Source organism: Gekko japonicus, unplaced genomic scaffold, assembly GCF_001447785.1.
Source record: "Gekko japonicus isolate JY-2015 unplaced genomic scaffold, Gekko_japonicus_V1.1 scaffold525, whole genome shotgun sequence".
In the NCBI taxonomy this organism is placed as follows: domain Eukaryota; kingdom Metazoa; phylum Chordata; class Lepidosauria; order Squamata; family Gekkonidae; genus Gekko; species Gekko japonicus.
Window position 1 is genome coordinate 657,939 of NW_015163620.1, and position 17,578 is coordinate 675,516.

Here is a 17,578-nt window from a genome sequence, read left to right on the forward strand (position 1 = left end):
GGCTTTTGGGGGCTCTGTCCCCTTACTTAAAGGCACAGCCCCACAAGAATTACTCCTGTAAATGCTTTTTCAATTATTTTTAAACATTCCTTAAAAGGCATGCACGCCTTTAAGCAGAATAGGGTGCTGTAGTTGACTAATTTCTGCGCTGAGCAAGGGGGTTGGAGTAGGTGACCTCTAGGATCCCTTCTAACTCTGTGTCAAGAAATTGGTCTCCTGTCAGAGAGTTTTTCTGCCCAAGTGTTAGCTTTCTTGATTATAGAAGTCATCATCCCCCACCTGCCGGCTTTTTATCAGAATTGTTGCTTAGGCAAGCAGAAGTAATTAACTTGCAGCAGCTGAGAACTGTCATCTAAAGTTGTCGACAGCTTGCAATTTAGAGATCTATCCTGTTAACAGCTTTCTATTGGCTAAATGGCTTTCCTTTCTTCACTGAGAACTTCAGCCCCCACAGAAAATAATTTGCCCCAGGAGCTACAAAATCCTGGCTATGGGCCTGAAAGGTACTATATATAAGAAAAAAGACTTGCAACCTTATTTTCACGGGATTGGTAAACCACATCTGGTCTTTCTTACCTTAGATGGAGTGTCCCCTGACTGAATGCTCCTTCACACAAAAAGATTCCCTGCACATAGAATATTAGATGTCAAAAAGAAGAGTGTTAACTTAGCTGCCTTCCTGATGTTCTTGTTTTCCATGTGTAGGAAACTTTGGATTGGAGGAGCATTCAGTCTATCAGACCCCATTTGCAATCTGAATTGGCACAAATCAAATGCAGGTTTATGACTTCAGTGAGAATTATACCTTAGCGTCCCATATGTATTAAGAATACACATACTCTTGGAGGTGTCATGGAATTTAATAAAACTGTATATGGTTTGCAGACTGTATTTTTATAGCCCTTGCTTCATTAGTTAGCATAAATTAGCATTAATTAGTAATGGCTTATTGAATCTGCTTATGACTTCCTGTAACAACTTCAAACAAGCATTTTTCATTCCACTCGTTCTAAGGCATGGTTAGCATCCTTGAGATGTTTATTCAGCTAGCACCAATCAGTTTTGATAATACTGTGGAAGTAACTTATGAATATGTTTGTCTGCTGGCATAAGTCCCAGAAACCAAAACACTAACACTGAAACTGGCAACCTGTACTAAGCCATCACAGTTTGCAAAAGTATCACTTGTATGCTCAGAGGGACATCATCAAATAGACAAATCAACAGAAACATGGTTTTCCATACACATATTCTATACAAGCTGACTAATTTCTATGTGATGCATGAAATGAAGGTCTCTTTCTTAGACTTACACAAGATCATAAACAAGCATAGGAAGGCTGTTTAAGTTGGTGATGCACCAAGAATCTTTCTGCTGCAATATAGTTCAAAAATAAAACAAATATAGAAACAAAATGGAACACTAAGGCCCCGGACACACAGGCTGGAAAATGCGGGGGGGGGGAGCGTGGCTGTGAGATCAGACGTCCGGTTGAGGTCCCGTCGAGGTCCCGTGGCCAGGGGGGAGGTGCCGATCACACCACAGGCAAAGAAGCGGGGCGGGGCGGGGCAGCAAACGGTTTTTTTTGGGGGGGTTACTTTTTTAAACTGAAGTGTGCGCATGCTCCGTTGGGTGCTTGTGCGCATCTGTGGAGCCTTAGGAAAAAATTGACCTGTTTGCGAGGGGACATGGGCGGGCGCCGGATGCCACCAGAAACGCGATCAGACGCCCGCCCTTGCCCCGCGGTTTCCGGAAACTAGTACCAGTTTTTGCCGCGCATCTTCAGAGGGAAGCCTTGGTTGAGCCACGGGAGCTCTACGCTTCCCAGATGTGGTGGTGAGATCGCGCCCGGAAAATCCGCCTATCTTCCGTCTCTCTAGCGTGGCTACTGTTCCGTCTGACCGCAGCCGAAGCTCCTTATGAGTAAATGCTGGTGTCTGTTCGTGCTCCTTGGCTACCATCAATTAGGTTTGAGGTTTTGGGAAGAGTTTGGATGCAGACTGTGGGAATGTGACAGAAATACTAGAATAGTGCCCACCCTTGATTTCCAGCTTGATTTAGGAAATTCTTTGTACCCTGCCCAATTTGCCTACCGGCTGGGCCCAACTCTGCTTCCAGCAGACTATGGTGGTGGGCTCTGGCCATGATACATGATGCATGAATTAGACTTGATAGGTAAAAGACAGCATGTGTACTGTTAACACTAAGCCTATGCGATCATGCTGTTGTATGTCATGCTGTCCTGTTATAATAAGTTTCCTTAAACTGGTTGTGGCTTGGTTCTGTACAGTGGGCAACAATGAATGGGTAATTGGTACAGCAGATCGTTTTGGATGCAGATTTGGAACTGCAGATATGTTTGGACCTAAACCCTTCAGCCTGTTTGGATGGGTTGTCATCTAGATGGGTTATCTGGAATGCATTACACCCTCTTGTAGAGCTTGCCTTGAATGTATGTGCAAGGGTAAGCTGAAAATGGAAGAGTGGCATATTAAGTTCCATTTAGTTGAGAGAGTTCCCAAGAGGGTTTCCATAGTATAGTGTGTTTATTTAAAAGGATTTCAGGGAACCTGAGGGCTAGGAATCCCTGCCTGTGTGCTTGTTTCTGTGCCCCTGTGATACTTACTTGATCTCTATATTACTAAATAAAAACCCAGGTAACCCCTACAGATTGAGAGGTGTGAAACCAATTATCCAATCCCAGTGAATTTAAACATCAATTATCTCTGGCATGGGAGGAAGCCACTGCATCATTGCCACTGAAAATGTGGCATTGTGTGTAAGTGAAACGATGCTAGAAGAACACTACAGGAATGAGGAAGAGGGGGTTAAGAGACTGTGTGGAGGCCATAGTGCGTCAGCAGTAACTGTAGCAGTGATGAAAATTCCCTTGGATATCACTGGAAGAGCATTGCCATATGGAAGACCCTACAGACACCTATGGCAAGAGGGGAAAGATATTCACAGAATATTATAGCATCTGTTTAGTGGAGGCTTAATCTGGACAGCCTGCCAATATCTGAAGGATGGAAGAATAACAAAATGTTTAAACAGGGTATAATAAGAAGACTACTTGGAACAAAATTCATGGATCAGACTATGAATAGCATGGTTGTTTTCAGATTCTTCATGTCATATTCAGTATACGATCAGTTTAATTGCTTTACACACAGCCACATAAAACATTAAGTAAGGTGCACCGTGAGGTAATGAGAGTATATAAAATGACACCCTTTTATTATAACAGTATAAGAATCTCTGTCATTATTATGTCAAGGAAATAGGTTTCTTCTGCTACAACTGTTTTATATTTACAATACCTCTAATATCATAAGGTTTAAACACACTAATTGGGTTGTGCATTGCAGTACCTGTACCAGTAATGTTTATTTCTTTTTGCAGCTGATAGATGGTGAGTTACATATTATTATTTTGTTATTAAGAGAGGAAGGATTTTAAAATAGTGAATACAGCCACAAACACAATTTTGTTTATCTTTCATCATGTTCGTAACTACTGCGCTTTTGTTCCCATCCCCTTATGAACAGCAACTTGTAATATTGGTGGGTGCTCTTTCCAAAATTAGGCTTCAGCACAAACATGTAGACCTTTTGGTTGTCTTACTGGCCATTATCACAAGAAGGCATGCAAATATGACATGCTCTATGAACTTTGAATGATATCTTCCTCTTAAAGTCAACTTCTTGTTCTGAGAGCATATTATAAGAAATGTACATATAGAATCCTACAAGATGAATTCAGATCAATTAAATTGTTATTATCACTTGCATTATTTTTACTTACGGTATATATTATATTATACTTGTTAGTGTACAAGTGTTATGCAATTATCAGTTTCTTTATCTTTGCAGAAACTCTTTGAAGTAGGTAAATTTCATGCGTAAGCTAGACTTGAATCTGGAGCATTCATGTTGGAATCAACAATGGCCCTATTAATTTATTTACTAATTACATTTTATCCTGATTTTCTTCAGATCAGCTACATTATTTCCCCCTGTTTCACTTTACCCTGACTTGGGTGGTCAAGGCCAGCCAATTGTGTCAGATTATGGAGGCTAACCAGGGTTAGCCCTGTTTAGTACTTGGATAGGAGACCACCAATGAAGTCCAGGGTTGCTATGCTGAGGAACTTAATGGCAAACCACCTCTGTTCATCTCTTGCCTTGAAAATCCTCCAGGGTTGCCCTGTGGAATGCACCTCTCCTTGTCTTTGATGTGATTCTTGTATATTCAGTCATCAAAACTGCTGCATGACTCACCATCTTGATAGAATACTTGGTGTCTCTGTAGTTATGCTTTCATTGGAAAGGCAATTACCCCTTCTGTCAGCATTTTGCTCTAGAGACTTATTAGGATGTACGTTGTATATCTGCCTTGTACAATGCTCAGATGCTTGTTGACAAACATAATATAAATATCTAAACTTGAAGCTTGAGGCTTTCTTTAACATGAAATAATGCCATAATTGTGCATTGCAATCATGTAGCTGATTTCAGATAGAAGAAGAGAGCAGAAATACAGTAGAAGAGACCCTCACATGGCATTGAATCAGTAATTTTAAAAAGAAAAAGACTTCTACTGTGGTTGAGGTGAGTAAATTTATAGCAACATCAATTATCTCTGGCATGGGGGGAAATGTCATCTAACACCAGTTTCTTCTGTGTATTAGTGTGATAGTTTAACTGGGCCTCCATGTAAGGTAGTCTATTTCTGTACACCAGTTGCTAGGGTCAAATAACAGGGTAAAGTTACCATCTTATGTGTGACCAGAGGTTGTAGACACAATGATGCAGCCTATAAGCCCTGGTCTCATCCAGCAAAGCAATTGTGTTCTTAGTCTCACTGAACAAGTGGAATGAAAAAGAAAAAAAAATGGCAACCTGTCATTCTCACCCAAGCTTGCTGTAATCTTGAGTTTTCTTTGCTAGTGGGTCTGCTACATGGTGTAGGTGGACTTTTCCTGTTAGACCCAGGAACATAATTTAGTAAACTGGAGCAGTCTGCAGATGCTTCCCAAGAAGTGCTTATTAGATAACAAGTGCTTTTCTGCCCCCACTTTCAAATGTCAATCAATACACTAAACTATCATTATCAAGTGTTGTCAGTGGGAAGCTGTCTCTCCTTCCTGCAGCACAAACAGTCTTTCCCATTGAGTTCAGTTGTTACACATGTTCTCTACACAGTAGGCTAGTGCATTCTTCTCAGAAGGATGTGGCTGCTTTAGAGTGAAACTCCAAGACACCCAAAGTTGTTTCTAGCAAAATGGCAACATGCAGGATTGTTAACTCTTAAAGATGTTGAAATGTAACTTACCCATCCATGTATGTTATTGAGAACCCATAGGGTTGGGGGGTGAGCTTAGCGGGATCTGGGAGTTTCATTGCATGTTTCAGCGATTTTCCCATGTGACTTCCAACATGAACTGGAAGTTGAGAAAAAGACCTTCCATCCCATTGTTCCTTTGCAAATCTATGTACACAGAATCAACCCCTTACCTCTTAAATGCTAAGTTTCAAAAAATTCAATAAATAGAAGATTGTTGGGAGTGGAATAGATCTGCACAAGATGTGAAGTGTGAGGAGGGAGGGGCAAGCAGTAAAATGAAAGTGAAACCTTTTGAGCAGAATACTCCACCAGTCTTTGGAGCTTTGTGTGTGTAGCCTGAGGTTTATCATATTATTCTTCCCCTGGAGGAGAAAACCTATAATGGCAGCAGGCCATAAAAGAGACCCAGTTTGGGAATATTTTAATGATGTTCCTTTACCTATGGGTAAGGTAGGCATGGTTGCAAATGCAAACTCAGCAACAAAGATATGCAAGGCCTGAGAAGTGCTGTGATGAAGATGACAGAAGGAATATGTTTGAACACGAAGGATCTTCAGGTTGGTAAATGTTATGATTTCATAATGTTTCTTAAAGACTGCCTTGAGGAATATTGTCATGTTTGAGCAAAATTATATTTCTTCTTATTATTACTGCATGTTACTGCCATTTTGATACCATTGTTATGAAGAAATAAAGAGTTGAAACAAGCAAATACTCCTTTGGGGGGGCAATACTGAGTGGCAGTGAATACGAGTAATGCTGAATAAGCAGAAATGGTATAAATAATAATAAAATAACAGCATTGGCTTTTTTGTTTAGGGGAATCCATCATGAACAGAAGGGATTCTGGAAACTATCCACCTTCGAGATCACCACCCTCCTGTTCTGCAGTTTCAGAGTTTTCTGTCCAGGACAGTGGCCCTTTCTGCACCTGTATTTTGCCTTGGTTTCTGTCCATATCCTATTCTTCCATTCTGCATTCCCTCCCACTTTCTCTTCGTTTCGGGGCTTTCTCTTCTTTCTGCATTTGTTTTACAGGAATCTGCATTCAGACCGCCTCCAGAACACTGTTGTTCCACAGCTACCGAAACTCCTTTTGCTGCAATTCTTTGTTCTCATCCGCTTTCAAATCACTAATCCTTTCTAAAGTAGAATTGTTTCTGTGGGTTTTTAAATGCTGCCCACTGCCCTCCCCCCATTTCTGCCCCTCTCTCCTTAGGCTGATGCCCCTTCCCTTTTCTGTTTTCTTCCTCTCCTTCACCAAAGACAAAAGAGGATGTGTACTCCTGCTCAGTCAATCTTTTAAAAAGCCAGAGAGAGCATAAGAAGGAATCTGTAAATATAAAGGACCAGGGGATGCTCTGCTCCCAAATGTGTCAGTCTTGCATGTGTCAGTCTGGATTTTCCCCTCCCTTCCCTTTCTTTTTGCAGAATCAGGGAGGGAGGGAGGGGTTGGCAGCCAGTTAGCTCAAAAAATACGGGTTTTGCTTGTAGATGCAGAATGCATACAGCAAACACAAATAAATAAACTGGAGGGGGAAAAAATCAGTGCAGAGGGAATGCGTGCGACTGCAAAGTCAACCCTTAAGGCTTGACTCCTCACATTCTCCGGAGCAAGCTGTCAGTGCAGAAAGGGGCAATGTTTCAGTCACATTATATACATTACACATCCACAGTATCATTATTATGAATTTTTATTATTTATTGTATTTATGAATCTCCCCATCCTTACTATTGTAGGGCTCATGGTATTAAAAACAATAATCAGTCATCAAATAACATAAAATAAAACAATCAAGTGTATTAACTACATTGAAACCGATGGCAAATAGTACCTTAGAATTAATTATTCCCCTGTTACAGACTGCCAGCCATTTTGTGGGCAGGGGGGAAGAGGTCAAAACGAAGATGGAAAACTGAGGAGGGTGCCAGCAGAGGTAAAAACCATTGCTGTCCTCAACCAAAAGCCTGGTGGAACATCTTTGCCTTGCAGGCCCTGCAGAACCATGATGGAATCTGGCAGAGAGTTCCACCAGGTTGGGGCCAGGACCAAGAAGGCCCTGGCCAAGGACAGCCAGACACCCTTAGGGCTGGGGATCACCAGTGTGTTGTTGTCCAAAGAGGACAATGCCCTTCCAGGGACATAACGGAGGAGACGGTCCCGTAGATACATTGGTCCCTGACCACTCAAGACCTTACAGGTCAAAACCAAAACCTAGAACTTGACTTGGTGCTCCACTGGAAGCCAGTGTACCTGCGCAGCACTGGATGTATATGTGCCATCTGTGACGTAACTGTCAGGACTCGTGCCGCCATGTACTGGATCAGTTGGAGCTTAACATAAGAACATAAGAGATGCCAATGTTGGGTCAGGCCAAAGGCCCATCTAGTCCAACACTCTGTGTCACACAGTGGCCAGAAATACCAGTGCCATCAGGAGGTCCACCAGTGGGGCCAGGACATTAGAAACCCTCCCACTGTTGATCCCCCCAAGCACCAAGGAGACAGAGCCCCAGAGTCCTTATCTATACAGATGCCAATGTTGGGTCAGGCCAAAGGCCCATCTAGTCCAACACTCTGTGTCACACAGTGGCCAGAAATACCAGTGCCATCAGGAGGTCCACCAGTGGGGCCAGGACATTAGAAACCCTCCCACTGTTGATCCCCCCAAGCACAAAGAGCCCTAAGCGCTTTAACCTTTCCTCATAGGGAAAGTGTTCCAACCCTTTTATCATTTGAGTTGCCCTTTTCTGCACTTTTTCCAAAGCTATAATATCCTTTTTAAGGTGTGGTGACCAGAACTGCACACAGTATTCCAAATGAGGTCGCACCATTGATTTATATAGCGGCATTATGATATTGGCTGATCTGTTTACAATACCCTTCCTAATAATCCCCAGCATAGCATTGGCCTTCTTTATTGCAGTCACACACTGTCTCGACATCTTCAGTGAGTTATCTACTACAACTCCAAGATCTCTCTCTTGATCAGTCTCTGCCAGTTCAGACCCCATCAACGTGTATTTATAGTTAGGATTTTTGGCTCCAATGTGCATCACCTTGCACTTGGCCACATTGAACCCCATTTGCCATGTTGACGCCCACTCGCCCAAAATTGACAGATCCCTTTGGAGTGCCTCACAATCCTCACTGGTTTTCACCACCCTGAACAACTTCGTATCATCCGCAAATTTAGCCACTTCACTGCTTACTCCCAACTCCAAATCATTAATGAACAAGTTAAAAAGCAGTGGACCAAGTACTGATCCCTGCGGTACCCCACTGCTTACCACCCTCCACTGAGAAAATTGCCCACCTACACTCACTCTCTGTTTTCTATGAACTAGCCAGTTTTTGATCCATAAAAGAACTTGTCCTTCTATCCCATGATTTTTGAGCTTACTTAGGAGCCTTTGATGAGGAACTTTATCAAAAGCTTTCTGGAAGTCAAGGTAAATAATATCTATTGGATCCCCCTTGTCCACATGTTTGTTCACCCCCTCAAAGAACATTAACAGGTTAGTGAGACAAGATCTTCCCTTACAGAACCCATGTTGAGTCTGCCTCAATAGGTTTTGTTCATCTATGTGCCTACTAATTCTTTCCTTAATAATGGTTTCCACCAATTTACCCGGTATCGACGTCAGACTGACTGGCCTGTAATTTCCCGGATCTCCTCTGGAACCCTTTTTAAAGATGGGAGTGACATTAGCTACCTTCCAATCCTCAGGAATGGAGGCAGATTTTAAGGAAAGATTACATATCTTTGTCAGGAGATCTACAAGTTCACATTTGAGTTCTTTCAGAACTCTCGGATGTATGCCATCTGGGCCTGGTGATTTTTCAGTTTTTAAGTTGTCTATCAGTTTTAGGACCTCCTCTCTCATCACCTCAATCTGACTCAGGTCTTCCAACACCCCTCCTGAAATCAGTGGTTCTGGAGTGGGCAAGCACTTCTCATCTTCCACAGTGAAGACGGAGGCAAAAAATGCATTTAGCTTCTCAGCCATTTCCCTATCATCCTTCAATACTCCTTTTACCCCTTGGTCGTCCAAGGGCCCCACTGCCTCCCTGGCTGGTTTCCTGTTTCTAATGTATTTGAAGAAAGTTTTATTGTTGGTTTTTACTAGGACCTCCTCTCTTGTCACCTCAATCTGACTCAGGTCTTTCAAAACCCCTCCTGAAATCAGCGGTTCTGGACTGGGCAAGCACTTCTCATCTTCCACAATGCATTTAGCTTCTCAGCCATTTCCCTATCATCCTTCAGTATTCCTTTTACCCCTTGGTCATCCAAGGGTCAATCTCAAGGGCAGGCCAACATAAAGTAAATTACAGTAGTCTAGCCTGGAGGTGACCATTGCGTGGATTACTGTGGATTACTGTGGCTAGGTCCGGGTGCAACAGAAAGAGGGCCAGTTGCCGGACCTGGCATAGATGAAAAAAATGCCAGTTTGGTGACTTGGGCCTCCATAATCAAGGAGGCATCCAAGATCACTCCCAAACTCCTGACAGATTGTACTGCTGTTAGCGGCACTCGGTCAAGGCCGGGTAAACTGTACCCCAGCCCTAAAGCCCTCTTCCCCAGCCACAGAACCTCTGTCTTAACTGGAATCAGTTTCAACCTGCTCTGTTTCAACCACCCATCCACAGCCTCCAAACCCACGGCCAGGTTATGCAGGGTGGAATCCAGGTGGCCATCCAATAACAGATATAGCTGGGTGTCATCAGCATACTGGTGACACCGAAGCCTGAAACTCCACACCAGTTGGATGAGGAGGTGAATATAGATGCTGAACAACATTGGGAAGAGAAGCACCCACTGAGGGACCCCACATGTTAAGGGGTATCTAGAGGACACATTCTCACCCAGTGCCCCCAGTTTGGGCTAGCCAAATATCGGCAGGCAGGTTGCAGTGGATTGACAAGGCTAGCCCCCAAACTCCTACGTCAGTGAGGCGATGGGTCAGAAGATTGTAATCGACCATGTCATAAGATCTAATAATAGTAGCAGCACTGACCCACCTTGATCCAACTTTCTGTGGAGATTGTCTGTCAAGGCAACCAACACTGTCTCCATCCCATGGCCAGGGCAGAAGCCGGATTGGAATGGATCTAATGCTGATGTCTCATCCAGAAAACCTTGAAGCTGTTTAGAGGAATGATAGATTCAAAACTGGGTGCTAACTGGCAGGATCAGAAGGATCCAAAGTTGTTTTTTTCAAGAGCAGTACAACCACAGCCTCCTTAAGACCCTCCAGGTAAGTCCCGGTTGCCAGGAACTTGTTGATAATACCCATCAATGGGCCTCATATCCTCTCATCACTGGCTTTTACCAGCCACAAGGGACATGGATCAAGGAGGCATGTGGTTGGTCTAACAGCACTCAGGATTCTGTCAACATCAGTGACAGAGAGCAGGTTGAAGGTATCAAAAACTGAATCCAAAGGCGGCCAAGGGGCCTCCAGTTCACTTACCATATAAATATCGGCAGGCAGGTTGCAGTGGATTGACAAGACTTTATCTGCAAAAGCTCACAAATGCCTCACAGCTAATAGCCAAATTCCTACAGCAAGAATGAGTTTTTATGTAGAAAACCATGATTTAAATCTAGCCTTACTAACTTGATAGCTTTACTACCAAGCTGCAATGGCATAGACAAAACTCATATAGAAAGGAGGGTACTTGACAAAAAAAGCTGGCTGGATCCAGCCCATAGTCTGGGTGGAGATAAGCAAGCTTCATTAACTTTTCTTTTAAATAAAACAACAATTGTTGTGTGGACTTGGCAAAATCAGAGTGTGAATTCAGTTTCACTTCTTTGCTTATTTAAATGATTAGATCCATTTCCACGGATGAACTAGAGATGTTCTTTTTAAAAATACTCACTTGCATAGATACAATAAATAGAGGGGTACAATCCTCTTCCTCTGTTTGAATTTGGTCATGGAATTACCCTATTTTATCTTCACTCATCCTAACCTGGGGGTCACCATGGCATGGTGTAGGCCACAAACTAATGGGGGGGATTGACCTTGAGTCTTCCCTGTCATTTAGCTCTCTAATATCCAGAGTGGTATAGAAGATAAAGGTCACAATTAGACCCACAGTTTTAGACCCACATCCTGCCATTAAAGGTTATGTACATGGTTCAAAATGCAGCTGTGCATGTCTTTACTGGGACTTCAGGATGAGCACATATACAGCCTGTGATCTGCCAGCTGCATTGGCTTCCAGTGGAGTACTGGATCAAGTTCAAGGTTTTGGAACTGAGTTTTAAAGCCGTATGTGGTCTGGGACCACCATATCTGCTGGATCATCTCTCCCATTATGTCCCCCAAATGGTTTTGAGCTCCTCAGATCAGCATCTACTGGTGATCCCTGGCCCAAAGGATGTCTGCTTAGCCCCTTTTCAGCTCTAGCTGCAGCCTTGTGGAACAGCCTTCGAACTGAGATCAGGGCCCTGTGGGATATACAACCATTCCTTATAGGGCCTGTGTAATGTATTCAGCCTGACATGCCCGGACTTCATGCGGCTAACCCACTACACAATACCCTAACTGGTCTGGGACCACCATATCTGCGGGATCATCTCTCCCATTATGTCCCGCAAATGGCTTTGAGCTCCTCAGATCAGCATCTACTGGTGATCCCTGGCCCAAAGGATGTCTGCTTAGCCCCTTTTCAGCTCTGGCTGCAGCCTGGTGGAACAGCCTTCCAACTGAGATCAGGGCCCTGTGGGATATACAACCATTCCTTATAGGGCCTGTAAAACAGAGCTGTTTCGCCAGGCCTTTGGTTGAGGTGGCAGACACCATAAGAGACTGGCCCTCCCTGCCCCACCCACCCATTCTATTTACCATGCTATGTCTCATATATGAATTGGTGGGAGTTTGTCCACTTGCAAAAACTAGTATATCTGAGTGCCCGTACAGGGATTAAAGTATCTGAAAGTATTTAAATTGGATTATCGCCATCTGCTGATTTATGTATAGAGCCGAATTTTAATTTTTACTGTACTATGTTTTAATCTTTCAAATTGTTATATTTATATTCTGTGAGCCACCCTGAGCCCATTTGCAGGGTAGGGCAGGATCTCTCTCCTTATAATAAAAGAGTTTTGGTGTCCCTCCTAAAAGAGTTTTGGTATCCCTCCTGGAAACGTTTCCACAGCCTTTCGACCACTCAGCTGCCACTCTCACAGTCTCCCAATCCCATGGCTGCACTGTCTTGCTGCATTGGCTCAGCCCCACCCACCAAACCAACAGGCAATGTTTTGCCCTCAGTCTGGGGGGAGCCAACGAAGGGGATGGATGCTCCACTGAGAGAGCACCAATCTCCAATTGCCAAATCTGAGTTGGGAAATTCCTGGAGTTTTGTTGGTTGGGAGCTGGAAAGGTCAGAGTTTGGGGAGGAACTCAGTGAGATATACAGTTGCCAGGTCTGGGTTGGAAAATACCTGGAGACATAGGGGGTGAATTGACGAGAGGGTGGGGTTTGGGGAGGGGAGGGGCCTCAGCATGGTACAATGCCATGGAGTCCACCCTTCAAAGTAGCCATTTTCTCCAGGGGAGCTGATTTCTGTCAGCTGGAGATCAGTTGTAAAAGCAGGAGGTCCCCAGGACCCACCTGGAGGCTGGCAACCCTAAGGTAAGACCTGGAGATCTCCCACTGTTACAATTGATCTCCAGATGACAGAGATCAGTTCCCCTGGAGAAAATGGCTGCCTTGGAGGGTAGACCCTATGCCATTATCCCCTGCTGTCCTTCTAGTCCCCCCCCAATGCTGCCCTCCATAAGATCCACCCCCCAAATCTCCAAGTATTTCCCTAATCAGAGGTGGCAACTGTGCTTTCTCCTCAGTGCCTGTTGCTAGGCAACCAGGTTCTGTCACTAAAAGGCCCTTTTTACACCTATTTTTGTCTTTGGGAGAACACTCCTTGGGGCTAGTTCTGATGAGGTTGCCAACTCCAGGTGGGAAATTCCTGGAGATTTGAGGGATGGAGCCTGGAGAGGGTGAGGTTTGAGGAGGGGTGGGACCTCAGACAGGTGCAATGCCATAGACTCCATCCTCCAAGCCAGCCATTCCCTCATGGGGAACCATTGTTGCCAATCTCCAGGTAGGACCTGGAGATCTCCCGCTGCTACAATTGATCTCCAGATGACAGAGATCAGTTCCCCTGGAGAAAATGGCTGCTTTGTAGACCCTATGGCATTATCTCCTGCTAAGTCCTTCCATGCCCCCCCTATGCTGCCCTCCCTAGGATCCACCCCTCACCCCTGACAGAGATCAGTTCACCTGGAGAAAATGGTGGACTCTGTGTCATTATACCCTGCTGTGGTCACCGCAGCAAACTGGCGCTGAGTGCCCAAGGCCGGGGCATTCTCCCAGAGCCTCTTTCTAGAGCTCTTTGTATTTATTTCTACAACAAGCCTTATTCCTAGTTAAATAAATAAATCATAGCCCCACACTCTCACCATGACACCATACCAGCTCTCCAAGGTTGTGATAAGATTGTAGCTTAAGTCTGTGAAATTTAAGGAAGTTTTTATTGTATATTTTATATTGTTTTTATGGCATTATTCTCTAATTTTGTAATTCAGCTTTATTTCATTGTTTATGGTATGTGCTGTAATATGGTTCACTGCATTAGTCTCCGGCCTCATAATTCTCCTACACTAATGCTGTATTATATTGTTTTTAGTGTGTTGTCCTCTAATTTTGTTCATTGTATCTATTATACTGATTTTACTGCATTGTCTTTTGATTACAATACACCTTGAATCTCAGTGAGAAAGGCATACTATAAATGAGGTGCATTAAATATATAGCTGGTAGTATTATGATTTTATGGTTGGTTAAGTACCACTTGTCACTAGACACAATACAGAATATAAAACAGGCGATGGACCACCCCTCAGACTTACAGATGAAGAAAACGGGAGGAGAAGGCATAAGGAATACATGGTTGGGAGCAAATATTATACAGTAATAAGGAATATAACTTTGAATAGTATCATGCTCATGCAGCATGACCCAATTTAAATACCTAATTTTCTGAGATCTAGGAAACATAAAGCATTTTAAAGCAAGCTCAAGCGACAGAACAGCTTTATTTTCACGTGCTTGGAATGGACATTGAAATGCCTCTCCATTTACTCAAGCCTCCTTTTTCAGGGTTTCAATTCGTCACACGACAAGTAGTAAATATGCATAGGGGAAAATTAGCATTCTCAGTCATGATGCAGTTCTGAATTTTCTTTTGAGAAAAAGCAAACTACTCTTGTCTTCAGAAGACTCCTTCCCTGCCCCTTCACAGGTAATCCTTCCAGGAACTCAAAAGCTGCTGTATGGCTGCCATCAGATAAGTAAGCTACAGACCTTCATTTCTCTGACTCATATATCTAAAGGGAGGTTTTATGCAGCTCATGAATAAATTCTACAATCTTTATCAATGCTGAGTAGTAATACAAAGCTACATTTCCAAAACACCTCAGTTATGTACCAAAACAAAGGAGGCAATTTTTGCATGCTCCAAGGACGCCATCTAGTATTTCCTTCAGATACTGTGTTTTTTTAGATGCATAGCATAGTTGTGGGAAGTACAAGGCCTACCTTAGTGGAACATGCTGTATCATTGGCAAATCATGTCTTCGTACTGCAAGTTATTCTCAGTCATGTAAAGTGGACATCTTCCCATGTTGGTATATTTGTAGTTGCATGTTAAAAAAATGGTCCTCATAGTGGAAAAAGATAATATTCTGAATCTTCCTTTAAAACTCTTCTGTGGTCATTCAGAAATCCAGCCAGTTACTGACAAATTGGCCAATACAATGTTCTAAGCCAGGGGTGTCGAACTCATTTGTTATGAGGGCCAGATCTGACATAAAGGAGATCTTGTTGGGCTAAGCCATGTATGTCATAAAATGTAATGCCAGGTAGCAGATATACAAACTTTATGCAAAGGTTTTTTTTTTACTTAAAATAAAAACATGCTTAAAACATTAGCACTCTTGCAATATTTTGTTTATTTAACAGTGTCTGATAACTGACACCTCTTGCTCTGAATTATTGCATCAAAATGTCTGTGCTGTTGCAGTCTTGAGTATGCTGTTCAGGTGTGTATCTGTAAGCTGCAAACCTATGATAACATAGCAGCAGCAGAACTGGAAAAAGAAGCAGAAGACAGCCAGTTCCATTGTGGGCCTGATAGAAGCCCTGCAGGGGCCTGATCCAGCCCCCGGGCTGCATGTTTGACACCCCTGTTCTAAGCTTTTCCATAGAAATGTTTGTTTGTTTAGGCTTACAACTACTTTTCTATCATATAATGCAGTGTACAAAATCATATAAAACCATGCAACTGCATTTATAAAAACTTAAAACCATTTGCACTCTTTTGACCTTTTTACTGTTTCCTCTTAACTCACCCATTTTAGTATCAGCACATCCTGTGACAATTTGCAGCTTTAAGACTACAAGCCCCATGATTCATTGTGCCTGTGAACATCCATGAAAACATTCTGGGCCTTAAACTGATTTCAGTAAATAGATAAGGCATTCAAGAATATAAGCATGAATCAGAACCAAATAAAAGTCCAATCAAGTGATGGGTTTTCCATGAAAATGCAATACTTAAGGCTGGAAAATCAGAATTAGAATTCCTCCTTATGACCTCACACCTTATTTTCAAAAGCATTCCACATGGAAGGTCCAAAAGATGCAGGTTCAGCTTAAAATGCTACAGGCTAGAGCCTCCACGTGGAATTTTTTTGTGCATCTCTTTGGCTACATAAAATATATGACATCAGACATCTTAGAAGAGAGCTGAGACTACAGGTTCTGCTGTTGCCATGCCTAACGTGCTAAGGAGCTATTGTTTTCATATCCTTCTAGGAGTGTCAGATCACATACTAACGCTTGGAGGTAATCAATTTCAGTGGGTTTGGATAACGGAAGACCTGTGAGAAAAGATGCAGATGCTCCCATTGTATAAAGGAGTGCAAGCAGCAAGAACCATGATCCCATCTCTAACCTGAGGTAATTTATTTGAAAAGGCCGGATAGCCAAACCAGAAGTAAGGCCAGGGTAAGGCTATAAAATGTCATGAGGCTTTATAAAACAAAGATGTGTCATCAGGAGACCGGTTTTTCCTTCTGCTTCCCAGAACAACTAATGGAGTTTATGATTTTTCTTTTAAAAGATGAGTGCATGCAGCTCTAATGATGCTGATTCACTGAGACTGTGAGGTAATGTGCAAAAAGATAAGGGTAGGATTGTATCACCTCAGTAGATCTCAGCAATGAAAATATTGCACTGAATTTCACTATGGCATCATCTTTTACTGTAACCAGAGACTATAAGGTCTGACTACAGTTAAGCAAATCAGACACTGAAATGCTGACAGGAATATGAGCGTAACATAAGGCAAGAGAAAGAGGCCTTCTTTTATTGTGTAGTGTCACATAAATGTTATATCTGTTCTTTTTAAAAATGATACTTTTACAGATTGTGGAAAGTCAGGTAAAAAAATAACTTGCTAGGAAAATAGCCTGTGTGTGATAGGAGGAGGAAGTAATTAGATTTCAAAAATTCCAGGTGCCTAGAACAAAAATGGAAATGAAATATGCATCTCAACGTGATATTGCACATAATGCTAAAAGTGCATTTCTGCTGCTATTTAAACACACATGTGAATGATAGTGCACGATGGAACTCAAAAGAAAGATGAAGGTAGCGGTCACTCACAGCAGAAAAAACGGGGGGGGAGGAAGTGAGGCTATTTCATCCGGACGCAACCGCGGGTGAGTCGGGGTTTTTTTTGGCCATTTGTTTCCGATGCGCTTAAATGAGGAATCGAATCGCATCTCCACACTGAGGTCTCCCTATGGAGTTTGCGATGATTCACGTACTGCGAGGGGGGAGGACAACGGCACGGCATCGGGATGGCCTGATCAGACCATCCCGACACCATGAGAATGCGCTGGAGTGATCAGACAGGGGAAAATCCTTCTGTGGCACAACCCATTTTCTACCGGATTCTCCCTGGTGTCTTTTAACTCTATTTCTGCGGCGGAGCAGAATGGGTTGCTGATGGCTGCGGGGCACTTTCCAGATGTTGTTGTCTGATCACGCCCTTTAAATCCGCCCAGCATTCGCGCCTATGGTGGGTCTAATTGTGCGTATGATTGCAGCCGAATCAGGGGTCGTTTCGTAGAAAAAGAGCTAGGGGAACTC